This window comes from Aotus nancymaae, unplaced genomic scaffold (genome assembly GCF_030222135.1).
Source record: "Aotus nancymaae isolate 86718 unplaced genomic scaffold, 86718_ANA_hifiasm-v0.15.2.pri h1tg000006l, whole genome shotgun sequence".
Lineage (NCBI taxonomy): Eukaryota > Metazoa > Chordata > Mammalia > Primates > Aotidae > Aotus > Aotus nancymaae.
In genome coordinates, this window is record NW_026988417.1 from 90,981,790 (window position 1) to 91,008,212 (window position 26,423).

The 26,423-nt window shown below is 35.8% G+C and overlaps 1 protein-coding gene and 1 non-coding gene across 6 annotated transcripts in view; both read left to right on the top strand.

Annotated features, from left to right (window-relative positions):
* Positions 1-26,423, top strand: part of RAP1GDS1 (Rap1 GTPase-GDP dissociation stimulator 1) — a 195,143-nt gene that overhangs the window by 29,210 nt on the left and 139,510 nt on the right. The gene's annotated exons all lie outside the window — the stretch shown is intronic.
* On the top strand, positions 6,471-6,577 carry LOC135271923 (U6 spliceosomal RNA). Its single transcript, XR_010340052.1, has one exon. It is a non-coding gene; the product is annotated as a U6 spliceosomal RNA (small nuclear RNA).

Genomic DNA, 26,423 nt, shown 5'->3' on the forward strand with positions numbered 1-26,423 from the left:
GCGCCCGGCCTAGAAAACAGTAAACTTTTAAATAGACCATTTGTTTTAGAAACTGAAGAACATGTGAAGGGTCATATTCTTGGCCATCTGTAGAAGGTTGCCCATTGTCTCCTGGAAAGACTGGAAGACACAGAGATGAAGTTGAAGGGAAATGAAGAAGAAAGGGAGCAAAAGTTTATAGCTTTTTAAAGAACAGATTCAAAAAATATTGACAAGTTCATAATTAGTAGATTACATTTCAGCCCCATTGTGAGCTTATTCAGTCTACCTTTTGTTGAAAATGGTCTTGAAATTGTATATCACAAAATGTTAAGGCCATATAACCACAAGTTGTTAAAATAATAAACTCTCACAAATTTAACTGATGACAACCCAGGAAGGGAACAAAAGGGATGTCTTGTTAACAAGCTGAAACAAAATTTATAAATGTCCTCATGCCTAAGACTGCTAACAAAAAAGAATTTGATATTGGAAGAAGGAGTTCGTGCAGATGTCCAGTCTTTGATTTAGTAGTTACATCTGTCATTGGATTACTTACTGTATGTTTAGCACTGCGCTGGGGATTATAGCCACTGTCTAGTCTTTCCTATAGCCCTATGAGATAGGTGTTATTATCACCATTTAAAGGATGAGGTAACAGATTAATAAGCTTATTTGCCTTGCTCTGGAAGAAGCCAGAGTTTGGATTTGAACTCTTGATTTACAAAATAAAAAATTATTATCTGAGTAAAGTGAAGCTTTTTGTTGAGTTTATATAATGTGAAACTGTTCCAGGAAGCTAGATTTTAATATTTTCTTAAATGTTTGCTTTTTTTAAAAAAAAAGTTCCAAATTTTTATTAAAGTGGATAAGCCTGTTTTTCTTGAACTATAAAGTGTTATATATATTTTATAGACATTTATTGATACACTTTATAAAGTGAGAATATGGCTTTTTATCAAGAAAAAGTAAAATATATTAGTAAGATGTTAATTTTCTACAATTCTTCCTTGAATAAGGTGATTGAGCCATTGCTACTTCTGTCCTCCTAAATGTAAAATTATAAAATATTTAACTTAGAAGAATCTGTACTTGCTTTTAAAAAAACAAAAAACAAACCAGAGAGCTTCAAGTTTCATAATTCTTTCTTAGTGTCAGGTGTTTTAACTAAAAATAATCACTGTTTGCACCTGAGCAGGAAAGAACGATTTCTCCATTCTATACAAATATAAGATGGTAATGTATATAATGGAAATATAAACAATATTTTATTTTGCGTTCTACTACCCTGTTACTGGAAAGGTTATTTCTGAAAGGAACAAAATGATAATGCTTTTGAAACTTTTACACTGTGTGAATTTAGTGCATTTGAATTGCATATTATAAATGACTGTAGTCTGAAATTAGAATTTTTACTTTGATGTATGACTTTAGAGTGGTTTTCTTTTTTTATCATTGGCAATATTTCTCTCTGTAACGTTTATAGTTTATGTGTCTATCTTAAGAGTCAAGAAGATTTGAATACTTACTAGATTTTATGAAAACATTTTGTTTAAGCAAGCATTTTGTGTAAATCTTTGATCTAAATTAATACAAAGTCATTCATTCACTCATATAAATACATCAGATCTCAGTTTTAAAATGTTTTTAGTAAATGTGTGAAGGATACCAGCCAAGAAATCAGCTTCTGTTTATTTTGGTCTCTTTTGATTCAGATTATAGTTAGAATATTCTCAGTAAATGCTTATTTAATTGTAGTATGGTTACTCTTTTATGCTTATTTGGAAATGTAAAACAATAGGCCACCTATTTTCATCCCTAAACTTTAAGACAGGAATTGTCTTTGGAGAATATGGCATGTAAATCACCTTGCAAGAGAAACTATTAGTTTAAATTAAAGGCCCAAAGACAAGAAAAATTAATTCTATTTGTAATAAAAATTCTATTCATTTTATTCCATTCTGAGGATGAGGACCATTTTGTGTTGCCAGGTGTACCATAAAGTGATGCCATACAGCTTTAAACTCTCTTCCTGAAAAGTTATCTTCCTTTGTCTTACTCTCTTTCTCTCTCTCTCTCTCTTTTTTTTTTATATTTAGCTTAGTTTCTTGCTTGATGGCAATTCCCATTTCATATGACAGTCACGTAATTGTTTATTTTTTATAGAACAACTCTGTGAGATACTGTGTGTTTACTTGTCTTTAAAGAAAAAAAGCATTTAATTTCTAGTTCCACATCTCTAACCTTCTATCATAATATTCAGTCACATGTTGAATTCTTTATTTTCTACCCTTAAGGAATTTGCTAGCCCTTGTTCTTTATTTCATTTGTTGTATTGATTTTTGGTTCCCTTCAACAATCCTAAGCATACGTAATTATAGGCACACTTCATTTTATTGCACTTTAGTTTTTGAACATCACAATACTGTATTTTTTACATATTGAATGTTTATGGCAAACTTGAGTTGAACAAGTCTTTTGGTGCCATTTTTCCAACAGCATGTGCTTTGTGTCTTTGTGTCACATTTTGATAATTCTTGTAATGTTTCAGACATTATTATTATATCTACTGTGGTAATCTGTGATCAGTGATCTTTGATGTTACTATTGTGATTGTTTTGGGGTACCATGAACCATACCCATATATGATGGTGAACTTAATTGATAAATATTGTGTCTGACTGCCTCACCAACTAGCTATGCTGCACCCCTTACACCCTGTCTCTATTCCTCTCCTCAGGCCTCCCTGTTCCCTAAGGCACAATGTTTAATTTAGGCCAACTAATAATCCTACAGTGGCCTGTAAGTATTCTAGTGAAAGGAAGAGTCATATCTCTCTCACTTTGTATCACAAACTAGAAATGATGAAGCTTTCTGAGGAAGGCATGACGAAAGCAGAGGCAGGTTGAAAGCAAACATAGGCCAAAAGCTAGGCTTCTTGAGCCAGTTAGCCAAGTTGTGAATGCAGAGGAAAAGTTCTTGAAGGAAATTAAAAGTGCTTCTCCAGTGAACACATGAATGATAAGAAAGCAAAACAGCCTTATTGCTGATAGGAAGAAAGTTTGAGTGGTCAGGATAGAAGATCAAACTAGCCACAACATTCCATTAAGCCATGTCCTAATCCAGAGCAGTGCCCTGATGGTCTTCAGTTCTGAGAAGGCTGAGAGGTGAGGAAACTGCAGAAGAAAAGTTGGATGCTAGCAGAGGTTGGTTCATGAGGTTTAAGGAAAGAAGTTATCTTCACAACACTAAAAGTGAAAGATGAAGCAGTAGCTTCTGATGGAGAAGCTGAAGCAGGTTACCCACAAGATCTAGCTAAGATCGTTGATGAAGGAAGGTATACTAAATAACAGATTTTCAATATAGACGAAACAGCTTGATATTGGAAGAGATGCCAGCTAAGACTTTTATAACTATGGTGTAGAGGTCAATGCCTGGCTTCAAAGGACAGGCTGACTCTCTTGTTAGGCGCTAATGTAGCTGGTGACTTTAAGTTGAAGCCAGCATTCGTTTACCATTCTGAAAATGCTAGGGCCCTTAAGAATGATGCTAAATTTCTCTACCTGTTCTTTGAAAAAGGAACAACAAAGTCTGGACGACAGCACATCTATTTACAGCATGGTTTACTGAATGTTTTAAGCCTATTGTTGAGACATACTGCTCAGAAAAAAAAGATTCATTTCAAAATATTACTGCTCATTGACAGTGCACCTGGTCACTTAAGACCTCTGACAGAGATGTACACAGGGGTAAATGTTATTTTTGTCCCTGTTAACACAACATCCATGGATAAAGGAATAATTTCAGAGTCTTAATATTATACATTTCATAAGGCTATAGCTGCCATAGATAGTGATTTCTCTCCAGTGGATTTGGGCAAACTAAATTAAAAACCTTCTGGAAAGGATTCACCATTCTAGATGCCATTAAGAATATTTGTGATTCATGAGAGGAGGTTAAAATACCAACATTAACAGGAATTTGGAAGAAGTTAATTCCCTCTTTTATGGATGACTGAGTAGTTTAAAACCAGTGGAGGAAGTAACTGTAGATATGGTAGAAATAGCAAGAGAACTAAAATTAGAAGTTGCACCTCAAGATGTGACTGAATTGCTGTAATTTCATGATAAAACTTGACCAGATGAGGAGTCACTTATTATGGATGAGAAAAGAAAGTGTTTTTTTGAGATCGAATCTACTCCTGGTGAAGATGTTATGAACATTGAAATGACAACAAAGAATTCAGAATATTATATAAACTTAGTTAATAAAGCATTGACAGGGTTTGAAAGAATTGACTACAGGTTTTTTTTTTTTTCCTTTTTGTGGAGAACAGGGTCTTGCTATATTGCCCAGGCAGGTCTCGAACTCCTGGGCTCAAGCTATCCTCCCGCCTCTGCCTCCCTAAGAGCTGGGATTACAGGCGTGAGCCACAGCGCCCGGCTGACTTCAGATTTTAAAGAAGTTCTATAGGTGAAATGCTATCAAACAGCATTGCATGCTGCAGATATCTTTTGTGAAAAGAAGAGTCAATCAGTATGATAAACTTTATCTTATTTTAAGAAGTTTACATAGGCACTGTAACCTTCAGCAACCAGCACCCTGATTAGGTGGTGGTTAGCCAGCAACCTTCAGCATTGAGGAAAGACCCTCCAGCAGCAAAAAGATTATGACTTACTGAAAGGTCAGATAATCTCTAGCATTTTTTAGCAATAAAATATTTTAAAGCAAGCTATGTACATTGTTTCTTTAGACATAATGCTATTACAAACTTAATAGACTACAGTATAGTGTAAGCATAACCTTTTTTTTTTTTTACGGAGACGAGTCTTGTTCTGTCACCCAGGCTGGAGTGCAGTGGCACGATCTCGGCTCACTGTAACCTCCTCCTCCGTATTCAAACGATTCTTCTGCCTCAGCCACCCAAGTAGCTGGTATTATAGACACCTGTCACTACGCCCGGCTAATTTTTTGTAGTTTTAGTAGAGACAGGGTTTCCCCATGTTGGCCAGGCTGGTCTTGAACTCCTGACCTCAGGTGATCCATCTGCCTTGGCCTCCCAAAGTGCTGGCATTACAGGTGTAAGCCACCACACCCAGCCTGTAAACATAACTTTTATATCTATTAGGAAACAAACAAAAAAAAAGGTGTGATTTGTTTTATAGTTATATTCACTGTATTGAAGTGATTTAGAAGCAACTTGCAATATCTCTGAGGTATGCCTTTATGTATACAAGGTGCTAATCTAGATTACTCCGTGAGTCTTCTCTAACAGTAAAAACTTTTGTTGCCGTTTCCTTTATGCATTTACTATTTTTGAACAGACTTACTATCAGGTAGCAAAGTTACTTCCTAAGTAAGAGACTTCTTATTATCAACTGTTTTTAGTATTTGCAATCTCTGAACATACTCCTGCTGTTTTAGTAGAGATGAAAAACATTATTTTACTTTATTCTTTCATAGTAGTATCTTGAATAGATTTTTACCTTTTTATCTAGAGTTATCAGATGTTCCAGAGAAGTAATATGTTTCTTTTGCAAGCTGAATTCATTATTATTATTTTTTACCTCCTTTGCTTTTTTTCATATTGTTTGTCTCTTTTAGTGAATTGTTCATGAGGGCTTAGCACTGGTGCTCATTTTGAACTACCAAAGATAGCATTTGAAGAATATAGGAGATTCTCAACTAAAGCATGAATTAAAAAGACATTGACAATTCCTGATGAGTTGAGACTCCTGGATTGCCATAGGATGGTTGTGGCCTCCTAAATCTGTATCTTTACATGCATTCTCTAAAAGTCCACACAGATCAACAAAGAGATAAAATAAAACCAATTAACCATAATCTGTGTCTTCAGCATAACCAGCAGACACACTTCCAATTATTATGGAGATAAATAAATAACCAAATATAGCCTACACAACTTCAGAGACCACTGCAGGGAGAGTTAAAACTGCAGAGACTACATGGACAAGAGGAGAGGGAAATGGGGAACCAGGAGCTGAACGGTAATAGCACACAATGAAAATTACCTTTAGAAAGAAAAATTCCTACACTAGTAGGAAAATAGTACGATCTGGTCTTAGATTAGATTCTAACATTGGCTACTCAAAAGTACATGGGATTCCAGGTGACAGGTCAGAAAAGTACCACTTTGTGGATGGAGTTGTTCCCCTTTAATACCTGGTGCTGAAAAGAAAGAAGCAAGAGGGAGAAATGAAGTGTTCTGTGGAAATAAGAAAACCACAAAATCAGAAGACACACTAACCACCCCACTTTGGCCTCAGTTCAGAAGAGGGAGCATTTGAACTAAAAATCCTAGATACTTATTCCAAATTGTTGCCCTTACTGCATATAATTTTTATTGCTGGTCAAGGAAAATAAAAAATTATACACTGAACAGGAAATTTCAGATAAGATACATACAAAGGTGCTACAAAGAAGAAAGCAGAAAATAAGAATCAAAACATTTTAGCTATTAAAAATTTTCCATGCTCGCTTTGGCAGCATATATACTAAAATTGGAATGATACAGAGAAGATTAGCATGGCCCCTGTGCAAGGATGACACGCAAATTTGTGAAGCGTTCCATATTTTTTTTAAAAGAAAAAAAATTTCCAGCTAAGCCATTCATGAGGCAGTTATCATTAACAGAACACCATGACCTATATTAAATATTCTTAAATAAGCCTTTGCAGATAAGAAGAGAAGAAACCTTCAAGTTATACATTTGGAAACATAGAGCCAAAGTAAACACCAGGAAGAAGTGTAATTAGAGTTGACCAGAAGAAATTGAAGAAAATGACAAAATTGTTGTAAAAATTAACACTAAATTTCAAGGTGCCCAAGGAAGACTAGAGGTGATTGAAAATTTAATAAGGGGCATTGAGGAAAGAGATGAAAACAGGCAAATGAGAAGATAAAGGATCAGAGAAAAGATTATAATACAGAAGATATTCAAAAAGATCCAACATACATTCAACTGGAATTTTTAAGAAGGAAAACAAATGGTGAAACAGAGGTAGTGTTTAAAAATATAAGCTTTCTATAAGTAAAGGAAGACCAGAATCTGTTTATTGAAAGGACCTACTATATGCTTGTGAAAATTGACCTGAAATAGTAAACTCAAAGGCATAGTGTAGGAAAACTTTTATACTTTAAAGAGAAAAGCAAATAGGTAGAAATCCTCAGGGTCTCCATGCAAAAATAATTTTTAAAATGGAAAGAAAGGCCAGGCATGGTGATCCACTCCTGTAATCTCAGCGTCTTTGGGAGGCCAACGTGGGTGGATCACTTGCAGTCAGGAGACCAGCTTGGCCACTATGGTGAAACCTCATCTCTACTAAAAATAAAAAACTTAGCTGAATGTGGCTGTGCACTCCTGTAATCCTAGCTACTTGGGAGGGTGAGGCATGAGAATCGCTTGAGCCTGAGAGGTGGAGGTTGCAGTGAGCAGAGATTGCACAACTGCACTTCAGCCTGGGCAGTAGAGTGAGACGCCATCTCAAATAAAAAGAAAAAGGAAAGAAAGTCAGATTGGCATCAGACTTCCACAGAACAATACAGAATGTAATAGTGGGGAAGTAGCTGAAGGAATAAGAACTTTATATTGAACCAAGCTGTCCAGCAAAAATCAAAGCTATAGAAAAATCCTGTTAAACTTAGAAAAACCCAGGGAATACTGTACTCTTAGCCTTCCAGAAGAAGCTTCTAAAATTTGCACTGTTTAATACAGTAGTCACTCTTCAACGTGGCTGTTGAGCATTTGAAATGAAGCTAGTCTAAATTGAGATGTGTGCTGTAAATCTAAAAAGCATACCAGTTTCAAAGACTTAGTACAAATTAAAAAATGGAAAATAGACATTAATAGTTTAAAAAATATTTATTACATATTAAATCTTTTTATTGTAGTATGGGCTCTGGGGTACATGTGCACTTCCTGCATCCTGCATAGGTACATACATGCTATGATGGTTTGCAGTCTCCATCCTGCCCGCCCCCCTCCCCCTGGACCCATCGCCTACATCAGGCATTTCTCCATTTCTCCTGGTGTTATCTTTCCCCATCCTCCCCGCCTGCCCCCGTCCCCCCAACCGCTGTCCCTCCACTCCCCCACGTAGTCCTGTGAGTGTTGTTCCCTTCCCTGTGCCCAAGTGTTCTCATTATTCATCACTCGCCTATGAGTGAAAACGTGTTGTTTGGTTTTCTGTTCTTGTGTCAGTTTGCTGAGAATGATGGTTTTTAGGTTCATCCATGTCTCTACAAAGGACACAAACTCATCGTTTTTTATGGCTGCATAGTATTCCATGGTGTAGATGTGCCACATTTTTTTTGTCCAGTCTATCATCGATGGGCATTTGGGTTGGTTCCAGGTCTTTGCTCTCGTAAACAGCGCCACAATGAACATACATGTGCATGTGTCTGTATGATAGAATGATTTATAATCCTTTGGGTATATACCCAGTAATGGGATTGCTGGGTCAAATGGAATTTCTATTTCTAGATCCTTGAGGAATCGCCACATTGTCTTCCATAATGGTTGAACTAATTTACACTCCCACCAACAGTGTATAAGTGTTCCTTTTCTCCACATCCTCTCCAGCATCTGTTGTCTCCAAATTTTTTAATGATTGCCATTCTAACTGGCATGAGATGGTATCTCAATGTGGTTTTGATTTGAATTTCTCTAACGACCAATGGTACTGAGCATTTTTTCGTATGTTTCTTGGCCGCATATTTGTCTTCTTTTGAAAAGTATCTGTACGTATTAAATCTTACTTAAAATTTTGTGAAATATTTACAAATGCTTTGTTTCTACTGAAGCTTTATAGGCCAACATTTCTTGTATTGTGGTAGTAACTGATCAAAGTGTTTTTTGTTGTTTTTTTTTACAACGGAGTTTCACTCTTGTTGCCCAGGCTGGAACACAGTGGTGTAATCTCACCGCATCCTCCACCTCCTGGGTTCAAAAGATTCTCGTGCCTCAGCATCCCAAATAGCTGGGATTATAAATGTGTGCCACCACACCCAGCAAATTTTTTGTATTTTTAGTAGAGACGGGGTTTCTCCATGTTGGTCAGGCCAGTCTTGAATTCTCAACCTCAGGTGATCCGCCCACCTTGGCCTCCCAAAGTTCTGGGATTATAGGTGTGAGCCACTGCACTTGACCCAAAGTGCTTTTAAGACTTGGGCCAGTCAGTGTGATATGATGGAAAATGCAGGTTAGAAGAAAATAATAAGTAAATATAATACAATAAACATTATAATATGTAATATAATAAATATAATAGGGTTATTCAGTACAGGAAGAGAACTTTTTAAAAAAAATTTAAGTTCTGGGATATGTATGCAGGGTGTGCAGGTTTGTTACATATGCAGGTAAATATGTGCCATGGTGGTTTGCTGCACCTGTCAACACATCACCTAGGTTAAAGCCCCACATGTATTAGTTGTTTATCCTGATGCTCTCCCTCCCCATACCCCGCTAACAAACCCCAGTATGTGTTGTTCCCCTCCCTGTGTCTATGTGTTTTCTTTTTTCAGCTCCCACTTAGGAGAACATGCAGTGTTTGGGCTGCTGTTCCCATGATAGTTTGCTGAGGATAATGGCTTCCTGCTACATCCATGTCCCTGCAGAGGACATAATCTGATTCCTTTTTATGGCTGCATAGTATTCCATGGTGTATATGTACTACATTTCCAGTCTATCATTGATGGGCATTTGGGTTCATTCCGTGTCTTTGCTATTGTGAATAGTGCTGCAGTGAACATACACATGAATGTATCTTTACAATAGAATGACTTATATTCCTTTGGGTATATACGTAGTAATGGGATTGCTGGGTCAAATGGCATTTCTGGTTCTAGATCTTTGAGGAATCGCCACACTGTCTTCCAAAATGGTTGAACTAATTTACATTCTCACCAGCCGTGTCTATTTCTCCACAGCCTCACCAGCATCTGTTGTTTCTTGAGTTTTTAGTAATCACCATTCTGACTGGTATGAGTTGGTATCTCATTGTGGTTTTGATTTGCTTTTATCTAATGATCAGCAATGTTGAGCTTTTTTTCATGTTTGTTAACCCTATGAATGTCTTCTTTTAAGAAGTATTTGTTCATGTCCTTTGCGCACTTTTTAATGGGGTTGTTTGTTTTTTTCTTGTAAATTCGTTTGACATTCCTTGGAGATTCTGGATATTAAACCTTTGTCAGATGGATAGATTGCAAAAATTTCCTCCCGTTCTATAGGCTGTCTGTTAACTCTGATGATAGCTAGCCAGTTTTCCCAACACCATTTATTAAATAGGGGATCCTTCCCCCGTTGCTACTTTTTGTCAGGTTTGTTGAAGAGCAGATGATTGTAGATGTGCTCGTATTTCTGAGATCTCTATTCTGTTCTATTGGTCTGTGTGTCTGTTTTTGTACCAGTACCATGGGTTTGGTTACTGTAGCCTTGTAGTATAGTTTGAAGTTGGGTAGCATGATGCCACTAGTTTTGTTCCTTTTGCTTACAATTGTCTTGGCTATACAGGCTCTTTTTTGGTTCCATATGAATTTTAAAGTAGTTTTTTCTAATTTTGTGAAGAAGGTCAATGGTAGTTTAATGGGAATAGCATTGAATCTATAAATTACTTTGGGCAGTATGGTCATTTTCATGATAATTGAGTCTTCCTATTCATGAGCATGGAGGGTTTTTCCTTTTGTTGATGTCCTCTCTGATTTTCTTGAGTGGTCATTTGTAGTTTGGTAGAGAACATTTTTAAAGGAATCTTAGGTTCATTATTCCAAGGTTACATTCTAAGGAGACAGCGATATAAAGGATCTAAGATATGTTCTATGTGCTTAATCTAAAGCAGAAAGGAGAAAACAGTGTATATTCAAATATATTCTTACCTAAGAGTTTATAGGAGTGAGAGCATGGAAAGGCTTGAATATGACTGGGAGAGTGAGAAAGACCATCTTAAAATCAAATCTCTCACAAGCCATGAGATTAGTAACAGAAGCCAGATATTTAACAGTGATACTGGGTGCTGTCTGCCCCCTGTTACGCTTTGAAGCACTGTACTTTATAAAAGGCAAAAAAGGACTCTCATGATGGCAGTTGCCAGAAGGATACAAATCTCCATTGCTATTTGCAGTTAGTGATTGAAGCCTTGGCAGAAGATCTAGGTTTGCTAACATTAGCTAATGAATGTTACCATTTTTGCTTCTTAAGTTTGCTACATTTGAAAAACTTTCTATGTTCCTAACACAGAGTAAATGTGTAAGAGAGAAATGTGATTTGAAATGATGCTGTATGCCAAATACATACTGAAGATTTGCCACTCTCAGTATTTATAGTACCAGTACTGATTTACTATCACTAAAGACTACACTTTAAATTATACTTGAGGAAGAAGAGATGAGTTTGTTCCTGCTGTGTCTTTTTTTTTTTTTTTTTGACATGGAGTTTTGCCGTTGTTGCCCAGGCCGGAGTGCAATGGCATGATCTCGGCTCACTGAAACCTCTGCCTTCTGGGTTTGAGCGCTTCTCCTGCCTCAGCTTCCCGAGTAGCTGGGATTACAGGCATGCACCATCATGCCTGACTAATTTTGTATTTTTAATAGAGACAGGATTTCTCCATATTGGTCACTGGTCTTGAACTCCCAGCCTCAGGTGATCCACCCACCTTGGCCTCCCAAAGTGCTGGGATTACAGGTGTGAGCCACCGTACCCAGCCTGCTGTGTCTTTCTGACATTATTTTTCATCAGGGTTCCATGTCACTGTACCTATAGCCAGCTTAGTCTGTGGATATACACCTGATTGAAGTTAATTGGCTTCTCTAATCGTATAAACAGTAACCCAGTGTGTCAGTACGTTTGTGCTGTTATAACAGAAGAGCACATACCAGGTGAATTACAAATAGCACAGATTTATATTTCTCCCTGTTCTGGAGGCTGAGAAGTCCAAGATCAAGGTACTGGTAGGTTCAGAGTCTGGTGACATGCCATACCTCATTGCTGGCACCTTATTAACTGCATTTTCACATGACAGATGGCGGAAGGGAAGGAGATCGAGAGAGCGAGGCAGCTCTCTGAAACCTCTTTTATAGTGGCATTAATCCATTAATCCAAAGCCTCACCTTTTACTACAGTCATACTGGGGTTGAAGTTTTAGTACATGACTTTTGGGTGGGACACAACATTCAAACCACAGCACCCAGTATATCCTGAATGTGTTCAAGATTATAAGGCATGTAAATTGGCATTTTATTTGGTATAATGAGTTGGAAATGAATTAATATTAGTATCTGTATAAGAATTATGTATTCTCAGCAGAATACTAGTTTGATGTAAAAGAAAATAGCTTAAAGTAATAAATAAGTTAGATAAATGTGTTTTCATTATCTTCACTGTGTTTGTAGATGTTTGAATTTGAAATTAAAGGCAAGAGTAGTATCATGCTACTTTTTACTTCAATGGTACTTGACAGTCCAAGTGGGTTGTATTCCCTCTAGAAAGTTTTCTTATATCATCTAAATGCTTTAATTTTTACCTCTTCCTCTTCAGATTTTCTGAGTACCCATTTGGTGTCGTAAAACAAAGAAGGTTTCATCATTGGGTACCTTGGAATCTATAATAAGACATTTCTTGGAAATAATAAAATTTAGTCTTTTTTTTTTCTAATGGAAGTTTCTTTGTAAAATTATGTATTCTTGTTATCTGTTTGTCTAATATTGTGCTGGTACCTTACCATGCTATTTTAATTATGGTAGCTTTATGGAGGAAATTTCCTATTATAAATTTATTTTTGAAAAAGTATTATTGTTTTCATGGGTTTGTTATATCAGAAATTTTATAAATACTTTGTCATATTTCTGAAAAATCCTATTGGAATTGTATTAAGTCATAAATTAATTTGGGGAGAATTGAAATTGTCTCAATATTTTGTCTGCCAATCTAAGGGCATGGATTGTATCTTCTGTTAATCTGGTCTTCTTTTTATGTCTCAGTAAAATTAGGTAGTTTGGTTCATATGCTTTCCATACATTACTTTTGAAAAATATTCCTTTGTATTTTGCATTTTTGTTGTTGGGTATGGTTTCCTGTTATAACTTCTAAGTGATTTTTGGTAGAGATAAATGTGAAAGGTATCTTGATTTTTATATTTTTGTATGTTTTCAGCCACCTTCTGTTCTTAGTTAAAATAAAATTTTAGCTAGTTCTCTTAGGTTTTGCAATCAGAACATCTACAAAATGATACTTTTATTTCCTGTTGCCCTTATAACAAAAGGACAAAAAAAAAAAAGCTGACTTACTGTATTGAGTTAAGGTTCCAGTGAAATAGTAAATAACAGTGATATGGTTAATACCATATTTTAGTTTCAAATACTAATGGTATGCCCCTTTTGATGCTTCACCATTAAATAGAACATCTCTTGATTTTATGTAAAAGTTCTTTTTCATCTTAAGAAAATAATAAGGCTGCACACAGTGGCTCATGCCTGTAATCCCTGCACTTTGGGAGGGTGAGGCAAGAGGATTGCTTGAAGTACAGAATTTGAAACTAGCCTGGAGACCCCATCTCTACCAGAGAGAGAGAGAGAGAGAGAGAGAGAGAGAGAGAGAGAGAGAGAATGTGTGTGTGTGTGTGTATGTGTATGGGGTGTGTGTGTGTGTGTGTGTGTGTGTGTGTGTGTGTACATGCCAGGCATGGTGTTGCCATGTGGAAGGCTGATGCTCGAGCATAGAAGTTTGAGGCTGCAGTGAGCTGTGATTGTGCTGCTGTACCTAGCCTAGGTGACAGAGCAAGACCCTGTCTCAGAAAGAAAAGAAGGGAAAATAATTAAAGAATAATTTCTTTTAAAAAAAAGATTTTAAACCACGTTTTTTTTTTTGCCAAATTAATAAGTGTTGAAAGTAGTAAATCTCTACCATTTTATTGCTATAAAGCATGTTTATAATAAAATTACTTGTTGGGAGCATTAATAATAAGGTAATGTTTTTATAAGAAGGAAAATACAACAAAGCTTTATAATATTTGAATCAAGGTCATTTAGTATACTAATGAAGTTCAGTATAATTTATATCCTCTTTTGGGTATTCAGGGACAAATATTTATCTAATGAGAATTAGTATGTAAAGAATGATTGGAATTATTAATACGTGTATATATTAGAAAAATGATTATTAAAACATCTGACAAACAGGAGATTTCTTAATCTAGTAATATATGGCTTCAAAAGTTTTTAAAGCTACATTCAATAAAGTATTGCTTTTGCCACCAGAAGATTGGTTATACTTCAAGGTCATATTATATCAGTCTTTGAAGTATATCTATATGCCTATAAATTAATAAGCATTTATTTGTTAGTTTCTATTTATATTATTCAACTCTGAAACTGAACTTAATTGCTTATGATTTCAGTTACTTTTAAAAAATGTAGTTTTACACAGATTCACAAAAGTTAATGATGCCAAATGAATTTTAGTATTTCAAGATTTAAAAATATATGAATAGAAATTTTTATTTTTAATTATTTATTTTTTACTTTTATTCTTTGGAGAAATTTTTAATAAATTAGAAAAAATTTTTTAAAATATTTGGCCTTAAAGATTGTTTTTATGGTCCTAGAGGAAAAGAGAAACACATGTAACCAGAAAGATAGGTAATTGAAGTAATTTCTTCTCCTTTGGGAAGAATTTTATATGAATCTTAATTCACACAAATCTGTTATTTATCCATTATATTAAATTGGAAGAGATATTACGCCATGGGAATTTATAAATAAAAACAAAGTTACTTCATTTTTTATTGTCACTCATTTATGTACTATAATTTTCACTTTTTTTGACTCATGAACATATGTGAATATGCATGACCAAATGCAAAATTGTTGAAATAGGATGAATAATGCGAATATTAAATACAAAATAGAGAGTAAAAGATTAGCTCTTGGCTTGAAGTAGTCAAGGTAAGGGAAGGATAGCCAAGAAATGGAAATGATCCTAAATTAAAAAAGAATTTGTAGAAGCATGTTAAAATTAGATTCTAGTTGAAGAAATATAGTTGTCAGAAATATATATTCTTAACTGAATATAAGCTACTACATTGTCTTCTATTTGCTATAAAAGAATATCTTGAAAATGCCATATTCTTAATTTTGTGTGGTTCATGGTCACTTTATTCTCTCTTAAACCTAATAGACGAAATGTGAATATTTTGTTTTTAGAAAGGTAGGGTCCAGGTATAATTTTCTAGGGATATTTATATATATATAAATATATATAATGGGTTATATAATTAAGAGTTATTTATATAACTCAAATACTCTTAATTATATAACCCATTGTTTTATATATATATAATACTCTTAATTATATAATCCATTATATATACTTATATATATAATATTCCATTAAGACTCTTAATTATATATATAACCCATCATATATATATATATATGTGTGTGTGTGTTTGCTATATATATGACGGGTTATATAATTAACAGTCTTTATTTGAGTTAACTTTTTAAAGAAGTCCACTTACTAAATGTAAATGGACTCATTAGAGTATCTGGTGAGTATTCAAATAGAATTGAGCTCATACTGTTAGGCTGTGTCATACTGCTGTTAAACACTTAGTTTAACATTTAACATAAATGTTAAATACTTAGTTTAATGTTAGATTGGGAGCATTTTATACAGTTATATAATGCTTTGATGAGGTGAAATTTACGACTACACACCCCTCCATCTTCAGGTCTCATTCATTCATTTATTCAACACTTAGTATTTATTTAGGATGTATCAAACATTGTGCTATCTCCCGGTAATGACAGAAGCTTTTTTCTTTTGTGTGGTGGAGACTAATAGATAAATGCTAAATTATAATTTGTCATAATAAGTGCTATCATAGAGGAATATTGAGCGTCTATCCTTGATCTTAGCCAGACGGCTGAGAAGCAATGAGGTACGTTCAGCGTCTGGGACCACATGTTTACTGATCTTAAAGTAAAAATTGCAATGCCAATTCAAAAGGGAATAATCATAACATAATGAAGGGCAAAAGGAAATGATCTGACTCTAGTACTTAATTCAGCTTATTAAAAGTTCAAAGCTTTGATTTTTGATTGAATTGGTTTTTTTAAAAATTGTTTTAGAAGACACAGAAGTACTGTATGTAAAGCAATTACCCTGATAATAGGCATGCTGATGTTCTTGGATCATATACCAGTCTTTGAATAACAAGTTCTAGATGTATGCCATCAAGTTAGTAGCCACCAAGCCGCATGTAGTTGTTGAGCACGTGAAAGGCAGCAAGTTGAAATTGAGATAAACTATAATCTCAAAGACTTATTGCAAAAAAAAAAGAGATTTAATTTTTATATTGATCACATGTTGTTATTAAACATTATTAAACTTAATTTTGTCTGTTTCTTTTTACCTTTTTAAATATTGCTGCTAGAAAGTATAAAGTTATATATATGGCCCATATTATATTTCCCTCGGACAGCAATTTGAGAAGACAAATGCTTCTCAAATTTTAGGCTGCATAAAATTATTTGGAAAGCTTGTTAAATCATAGATACTTAGGCTCTATCCCCAGAGATTCTGATTCAGTAGTTTTGGGGTGGGGCCCAGGAATTTGCATTTCTAATAATTTTCTAGAGGATGCCATTATGCTAATTTATGGATGGTGCTTTAAACTGTAAGGTTTTAATGTAGACAGTATCTTTTCAGTGGGTTGAAAAGAATACTGCCTAGGATGAATCAAAGGCAATACCAGTGTTCACACAATCTGTTATCTGATCTAATCTGTAAGTAAGATATGTCATACTGTATAGAGGAATATAAATGTAAGCATTTTGCTAGGCCTCTGAAGAAAAAATGTGGAATTCTGTCAAAGACTAAGTATTTTTTAAAATAAGTATGTATTTGTTATTGTTATTTCTCATAAAATATAGAGAAAATAACTCTGCAAAATCAAAGAAAGACTTAGTCTGTCATTTCCAAGACAACAGAATTTACTTACATTCTAAACAAAGGAGGGGAAGAACGTTGTAGGAAAAATCTTACATATCTGTGAAGTTCCAATTGTGTGTAACATAGAAAGAGAGATCTTTTATCTAAAGTATTTACTTTTTCCTAGATGTTTTCTTGTCATGTATATATATGATAAGAAATATATATGTATATTTATATGTGTGTGTGTATTTGTGTTTTAATTGAAACAGGGCTTCGCTTTGTCACTCAGGCTGGAGTGCAAGTAGTGAGATCCATGCTCACTGTAGCCTCGAATTCCTGCACTCAAGCAGTCCTCCCACCTCAGCTTCCTGAATAGCTAGGATTGCAGGCATGCCTCACCATGTCCAGCTAATTTATTTCTACTTTTTGTAGACATGGGGTCTCACTATGTTGTCCAGGCTGGTCTCAAATTTCTGGCCTCAAGCAATCCTTCTGCTTCAGCTTCCCACACTGTAGGGATAGAAGCATAAGCCACTGCAGTTGGCTTCATTTCTTATATTCTTAAAAACAATTAAGCAGGGGATGATGAAATTGGAATAAGGAGTAAGATGAGGCAGCAAGAAGTCAGAGTGACAGGAGGAGGAAGATAGGGGATGGTAAATAATGGAAAGCAGTGAGGACATAGATGATTTTACTAAAGTTGGCGATCAAGGCCTATGGTATCTTCTACTATGATACTTGTAGACCTGTTTAGCTCACTATTCTCAGGGCCAGGGAAAGCATTTTAATGATAGTATCATCTAATTTTACAATTAATAAACACCTTACTAACCCTGTCTCCAGCTAATAATTCTGTCTCATCCTTAGCAAATACTCAGCCTTTATGAAGAGGGAATCTTTCATCATTCTTTATGAGGGGATCCGTTTCATATTTTTATAGCCCTAAGACTGGAAGATACTTTTTAATGTTGATCCCTTATCTTCTTTCCTTCAGCTGCTGCTCATTGGTCTTATTTCTAGCTCCTGGATAAACATACAATGTGCTTTCTCCCTGACAAACCCTCTATAGTTGGAGATAACTGTCATATTCCCTTATTTCCTCAGTTGGCCCTCATGATGACAAGGAGACTGTAGTGTTGATATAAGATGGTAGAGCAGAAGTGGATACTACTTTTTCCTAAAATTTGTGTGGTATGTTTGTATTCTTACTTGGAAATATTTGTTAGGAGGGCTAAGATGATCCTCTCTTCCAGGAGCAGTGGTATATTAGTCAGAGTTCTTCAGGGAAATAGAACCAATAGAATGTGTGCGTGTGTACGTGTGTGTATATGTATGTTTGTGTAGCTACAGATAGAGATACATAGATAGACAGATATGGGCAGGAGGAGAGACGTTTATTTAAGAAATTGGCTCATGCTTCTCCCTGGCATCACATCAAAAGACAGAAAAAAAAAAAAAAAAAAGAAATTGGCTCTTGCAATTATGGGTACTGCAAGTCCAAATCTGCAGTGTGGGCTGGCAGGTTGGAGACCTAAGGAAGAGCTAATGTTGCAGTTCAAGTCTGAAGACTGTTAGCAGAATTTCCTCTTCATTGGGCAAGGTATGTTGTTTATTCTTATTCAGTTCATCACCTGATAGGGCAGCCCCCGCCCCGATGCCCCACATAAAGGGCAAATCTGCTTTATCAAAACCTACTGATTTAAATTTTCATCTTATCCAAAAACACCTTCACAGACAGAGACATCCAAAATAATGTTTGGCCAAATGCCTAGGCAGTGTAGCCCAGCTAAATTGATAGAAAATTAACCATCAGAAGTGGAATATACATTTCTACTTAAGTATCAAGATGGATTGTATTGTACAATAGTTATGTGTTGGGATAACTGCTAGGGAGGAATACGTTAGTATTAGAACTTTACACACAAGAAGCTACAATTGGGCCTGGTACCTGTAATGCCAGCACTTTGGGAGGCTGAGGCAGGAGTATCACTTGAGCCCAGGAGTTCAAAACCAGCCTGGGCAACATAGTGAGACCTCATCTCTATCAAAAGAATTAAAACATTGGCCAGGCAGGTGGCAGGTGCCTGTGGTCCCATCTACCTGGGAGACCAAGGTGAGAGGATCACTTGGGTCCAGGAGGTTGAGGCTGTAGTGAACCATGATCATGCCACTGCATTCCAGCCTGAGCAACAGAGCAAGACCTTGTCTCAAGAAAAAATAAATAAGAATCTATAATTGATTTTATTGAGGTTTTTTATGATCATGACCTACTTTTTAATATTAATTGAAATAAACCTTACAAGGAGGCTCCAAAAGGCAGAGAAATTGGGTTGTTGTTTTGTTTCTTAAAAGACATATAGATTCATAGTCTAGGTTTTATCACACAATATTCTGTGAGGTGAGTCCATTTTAGATGCTTATAATTTTCTTTTCCATGGTTAAGTGTTACACATCTTTTCATTGTACTAAAGGAGCAAGCAGAATGTTTTTATTTGGCTCATAATAACTTAGTTATAGATTGATCATCTTTTCATTCTGATATGTGCATGTGGGAGGGATAATATAAAGTCAAGGCCATTTTCTGCAATGATGTCTAAAGGCTTAAAGAACATTTCTGCATACCTTTTCTTAGGAAAAAAACTATAATCCAAGAACTCATTAGCTTCATGCAAAGTGAAAAGTTTAGTCTCTGCATGAGCTAGTGATTGGTAATTCTATGAAAAACTTCTGTTCTTAACTTCAAAAGAAATCAAGATTACTTGATGAGAGAATCTTAAAATATAAGACAGTTTCTTTATAAACTCAATCCTCTTTTCTCTTAGGAGTAATTATAACTACTACAACATCAATACATGTAACTTGCCTCATCTTTAGTATTTCCATAGCAGTTTATACATCCCTCTAGTTGAACTTATGTCAGTGTGTATTCATTGTTTGTATATGCCTTATTCATTTCTTCTGTTATAACTCTATAAGAGCAGGGATGCAGTTCTATTCAACTAGTATTAATTGTGTACCACTATGCATTAGTTGGTAATATTACCCTGGAGAGTTTAGTGGTCTACATAGATAAGTAATATACATAAGTTTTAATACAGTATAATACATTGTATAATGGAGCTGATTGCAAAGTGTTATAGAAACAGAGAGATGGATTCAACTCACATTTTTAAGAGTCTTTCAAAGTGTCACAGAGGGGATGACATTTTATCTGGGTCCTAATGGGTAAATAGGCATTTTTATAGGCATACTGTTGTCCTTTTCCTTCTACCTAGCTTTTCTTCAAATCTTGGATAATACCAGTCATCTATTTTTTACAGCTTCTCAATACTGGTAGCCGTCAGCTGCTGGCCAAAAAATTACCCAGTGGTAGAGAATGTTGCTTTTAGAAATTTAGTGTCTGTAGTTTCAGCTGGTAGTGCTTTTACATATTCCTTCCTTGTAAAACGTATTTTTCTTTTTGACTTAGAATATGCTTTATTGTCCTTGATAACTCAGCTCAAACGTTACCTTATTTGCAAACATTTTCATGATATTTATACATCTTTGATTGTTTCTCATTATACCTTGTACATAACCTCCATAGTGGTATCAATCACATTGAATTGTGATAATTTATTAACTTCTCTCTTTCTCTTACTGAACAGTTAGCTCTCTGAGGATATGATGTGTATCCTCTTTATTTTATATTCCCAACATAGTTGGGACTCAGTAAAAATACACTTTCCTTGGATGATCTCATCCACTCCCATGGCTCTGACTACTAAATATGCTCAGACAACTTGGAAACAATTACAATGCTGTGTGTAAGTATTGAAGTGGGGTAAGTTTGATAAGCAGAACCAAGGAATGCTAAATTTTGAAAATACAATGTATTTTAACCAGCTAAATGTGGAGGCCTGAGGATTCCCAAGCAAAGGAAGAGTAGGTACAAAGTCATAATGGTGAGAAAAGAATCTAGTCCAATAAGAAACTGAAAAGCTTGGTATGGCTAGCAAAAAGGGTACATGCAAGGAAGGGTCAAAAGGTAAAAATTGGAAAGGGAAAGTAAAAAGCAAGTAATTTTTACTTGAAAAGCGAGTAAAAATCAGATTTAAAAAGATCACCGTAGAGACAGTGTGAAAGATGGGTTGAAGGATAACTGAGAAGAAGAGGCTATCTTTTTCTGAGATACAAGTTAAGGATAGTTAATATCATAGATAAGTTTTGGTGGAAAGGAACAAAATGTCGGCGTACCTAATGACCAGGAGCAGTGATCTGTTGACAGTGATGGAGAATATGGCATACACAGAGAATAATAAATGTTAAGAGTGTAGGAATATGGCATATCTAGAGAATAACAAATGTTTAGAGTTCCCGAGCCTAGGAAATGTAAAAGGGAAATGACTAAGGGTGAAAGGACAACTGACCAGTGTTGAAGGGTCCAGTTAAGATTATAAATTATGAATTTGTAGTGATAATGGCAGGCAAAGTATATGGCTAATTCATCCAGTGCTGGGATTTAATAGTGAGGTGAAATAAATAGATAGGGTTTAGGGTACTGTGGTATACTAGAGTTGTTGAAATCATTGGGCTTTTTTTTTTTTTTTCAGTGTAGGTAAGCATGACATGAATTATGCAGTGTGCTGATAGAGAAAGAAGGAGAATTTGGAAGAACAGAGGTTTCAGTGAGTTTTAAAAAATATTTAATAGGTATAAAAGACATAGTAGAAGAGAAGACTGATCAGAAGGTGATTTCCAAATTTAAGCTTTCAACCATAGGGTAGTTCTACATATGATGATAGGCCTTGGGTGTAATTTTATGGTGGATTGTTAAAGAGCAGTGAAAATTACTGAAGTCAGGGAGTGTGAGGCCAAGTTATTAACCACTTTATGTAGATTCAGAATTGTTCAGGATGATGGCAGGGGTTGAAGGGGAGAGAAAAACTGGGAGTAAGCTCCAGTGTACTGGAGAGTTGTTATGGTACTAATGATGAGAATGGGGAAAATATAATGTAACCAGATGGTGGAGGTTGAAAAGAGAGAAGCTGTTTTTGAAGCCAGCAGACAAAATGTCTCAGATATTTTTGAGCTAAGAAAATACAACTTCAGCTCCAAGACTGGGTCTTGGGGTAGAAAGTGAAAAAAACAGAGTTGAGAAGTTCTGCTTGAGAGTACTTCAAGGGAAGTCTTCTGAGAGGAATTAACCTAGCTAAAAGTGAAAAGTAGGAGCTAAGAGTTTTGTGAGTGCTTGGATTTAAGAGATTCAAAGGATACAGTAAAAAGTATTCAAAACTAAGTCTGAGAGGAAAACTCCCGTCTAAGGATGCGGCTGTGGGATGAGAAAGTCTTTCATTGACTATTGTACAATTAATCTTTTCCCAGTTGCTTTGATCTGCCTGTATGACTTGGATTCATTGTGATTCATTTTGTCATTATGATCTTTTCTTTTCCTCTCTGCTTAGGAGAGTGAATTCTGGTTTGACCGATATTATTTCCCTCTTTGTGCCCCTGAATTAGGTACTGTTAAGGGGCCTCCATCACACTTTTTTACCCTTACCATTTAAATAAGGTCACCCTCTGATACCACGTTCTCTCTTAGAACATCTTCCTTGGCCTTTCCCCATGCCAAATTGTAGGATTTTTACAATTTCAGTATTTCTCTTAGGTATTAGAGAGACTTAAGCAATTACTTTAGTTCCATGATATTTATAAATCCAAGATCAATCTGAAAACCTTTCAGCACTCATGTTAGTCTGCTGTGTATTACCATATCCCTACAGTCTGACAAAATCCTATGTCAGAACAAGGATCATTTGCCTCAGGTGATCTGCGACTGATGAGCCATGATGATGTTGATGGCTGGATTTCAGGAGCAGGTAATGTTGATGTCTATGTCAACAACTAATGGGTAGGTAGCATAAATAGTGTGGATAACTGGACAAAGGGATGAGTCAGGTTCTGAGTCAGATGGAAGTGTGAGATTTCATCATGCTACTCAGAACAGAATGCAATTTAAAACTTATAAATTATTTCCGGAACTTTCCATTTAATATTCTCAGACCACAGTTGACCATGAAAATTTCCAAAACCATAGAAATGGAACCATGGAAAGTAAAACTGCAGATAAGGTGCAACTTCTGTAATTCTCTGGAGGAAATGAGGTTCTGGAACCATGACTGATCATCATGAAGGCTAGGCAGATAGAAACCTAGACTAGATTATATGCCTCTGGACATGAAGTATTTTGTGGAATTTTTATCAAAATATTAAAACTACTTCTACACATAGCTGTCTCTCTCTCTCTCTCTTTCTTTTTTTTAATTGTATTTGGGCTCTGGGGTACATGTGCACATCCTGCATCCTGTAGGATTGTTGCGTAGGTACATACATGCCATGGTGGTTTGCTGTCTCCATTCTACCCACTCATTGCCTACATCCCTCCCCCTTCTCCCTACCCCAACCCCCACTGTCCACCCTCCCCTCCACCCCTCCACGTAGCCCTACGAGTGTTGTTCCCTACCCTGTGCCCAAGTGTTCTCATTGTCTACCACCTGCCTATGAGTGAAAACATGTGATGTTTGGTTTTCTGTTCTTGTGTCAGTTTGCTGAGAATGATGGTTTCTAGGTTCATCCATGTCTCTACAAAGGACACAAACTCATCGTTTTTTATGGCTGCATAGTATTCCATGGTGTAGATGTGTCACATTTTTTGTCCAGTCTATCATTGATGGGCATTTGGGTTGGTTCCAGGTCTTTGCTCTCATAAACAGCACCACAGTGAACATACATGTGCATGTGTCTGTATGATAGAATGATGTATAATCCTTTGGGTATATACCCAGTAATGGGATTGCTGGGTCAAATGGAATTTCTATTTCTAGATCCTTGAGGAATCACCACACTGTCTTCCACAATGGTTGAACTAATTTACACTCCCACCAACAATGTAAAAGTGTTCCTTTTTCTCCACATCCTCTCCGGCATCTGTTGTCTCCAGATTTTTTAATGATTGCCATTCTAACTGGCATGAGATGGTATCTCGATGTGGTTTTGATTTGAATTTCTCTAATGACCAGTGATGATGAGCATTTTTTTCATATGTTTGTTGGCCACATATTTGCCTTCTTTTGTAAAGTATCTGTTCATATCCTTTGCCCGCTTTTGAATGGGTTTATTTGTTTTTTTCTTGTAAATCTGCTTTAGTTCTTTGTAGATTCTGGATATTAGCCTTTTGTCTGATGGGTAGATTGAGAAAATTTTTTCCCATTCTGTTGGTTGCCGGTTTACTCTAATGACTATTTCTTTTGCTGTGCAGAAGCTCTTAAGTTTAATTAGGTCCCGTTTGTCTGTTTTGGCTTTTCTTGCCAGTGCTTTTGGTGTTTTAGTCATGAAGTCCTTGCCTGTGCCTATGTCCTGAATGGTTTTGCCTAGGTTTTCTTCCAGGGTTTTTATGGTGTTCTTATGTTTAAATCTTTAATCAATCTGGAGTTAATTTTTGTATAAGGTGTAAGGAAGGGATCCAGTTTCAGTTTCCTGCATATGGCTAGCCAGTTTCCCCAACACCATCTATTAAACAGAGAATCCTTTCCCCATTGCTTATTTTTGTACGATTTATCAAAGATCAGATAGTTGTAGGTGTGTGGTGTTGCCTCCGAGTCCTCTGTTCTGTTCCATTGGTCTATATTTCTGTTTTGGTACCAGTACCATGCTGTTTTGATTACTGTAGCCTTGTAGTATAGTTTGAAGTCAGGTAGCATGATGCCTCCAGCTTTGTCCTTTTTGCTTAGGATGGACTTGGCTATGCGGACTCTCTTTTGGTTCCATATGAAGTTTAAGGTGGTTTTTTTCTACTTCTGTGAAGAAGGTCAATGGTAGCTTGATGGGGATAGCATTGAATCTATAAATTACTTTGGGCAATATGGCCATTTTCACAATATTGATTCTTCCTAACCATAAGCATGGAATGTTTCTCTTGGAATGTTTCACTTGATCAGTGGTTTGTAGTTCTCCTTGAAGAGATCTTTTACCTCCTTTGTTAGTTGTATTCCTAGGTATTTTTATTCTCTTTGTAGCAATTGTAAATGGGAGTTCGCTAATGATTTGGCTCTCTGTTTGTCTGTTATTGGTATATAGGAATGCTTGTGATTTCTGCCAGTTTTTAAAGGGAATGCGTCTAATTTTTGCCCATTCAGTATGATATTGGCTGTGGGTTTGTTGTTAATAGCTTTTATTGTTTTGAGATACGTTCTGTCGATACCTAGTTTATTGAGAGTTTTTAGCATAAAGGGCTGTTGAATTTTGTCAAAGGCCTTCTTTGCATCTGTGGAGATAATCATGTGGTTTTTGTCTTTGGTTCTGTTTATGTGGCAGATTATGTTTATAGATTTGCATATATTGAACCAGCCTTGCATCCCCAGATGAAGCCTACTTGATCATGGTGAATAAGCTTTTTGATGTGCTGTTGGATTCGGTTTGCCAGTATTTTATTGAAGATTTTTGCATCTATGTTCATCATGGATATTGGCCTGTAGTTTTCATTTTTAGTTGTATCTCTGCCAGATTTTGGTATCAGGATGATGTTGGTCTCATCGAAAGAGTTATGGAGAATTCCCTCTTTTTGTATTGTTTGGAATAGTTTCAACAGGAATGGTACCAGCTCCTCTTTGTATGTATGGTAGAATTCACCTGTTAACCCATCTGGACCTGGGCTTTTTTTAGTCAGTAGGCTATTAATTGCTGCCTCGACTTCAGACCTTGTTATTGATCTATTCAGGGTTTCAGCTACTTCTTGGCTTAGTCTTTGGAGTGTGCAAGTTTCCAGAAATTTATCCATTTCTTCCAGGTTTACTGATTTATGTGCATAGAGTTGTTTGTAGTAATCTCTGATGGTGGTTTTTATTTCCGAGGAAGTGGTGGTGATCTCCCCTTTATTGTTTTTTATTGCATCTATTCGATTCTTCTCTCTTTTCTTTTTTATTAGTCTAGCTAGTGGCCTGTCTGTTTTGTTAATCTTTTCAAAAAACCAGCCCCTGGATTTATTGATTTTTTTTTTGAAGGGTTTTTTTGTATCTCTATCTCCTTCACTTCTGCTCTGATCTTAGTTATTTCTTGTTCTGTTTGCTTTTGAGTTTTTTTGATCTTGCTCCTCTAACTCTTTCAATTTTGACAATAGGGTGTCGATTTTAGATCTTTCCTTGCTTCTCATGTGGGCATTTATTGCTATAAATTTCCCTCTAGACACTGCTTTAAATGTATCCCATAGGATCTGATACGTTGTGTCTTCATTCTCATTGGTTTCAAAGAAGATTTTTTTTCTGCCTTCATTTCATCGTTTATCCATTCATCATTCAGGAGCAAGTTGTTCAGTTGCCTTGTGATTGTGCAGTTTTGAGTGCTTTTCTTAATCCTGTGTTCTAGTTTGATTGCGCTGTCGTCTGAGTGACTGTTTGTTATTATTTCCGTTCTTTTGCATTTGCTGAGGAGTGATTTACTTCCAATTATGTGGTCAGTTTTG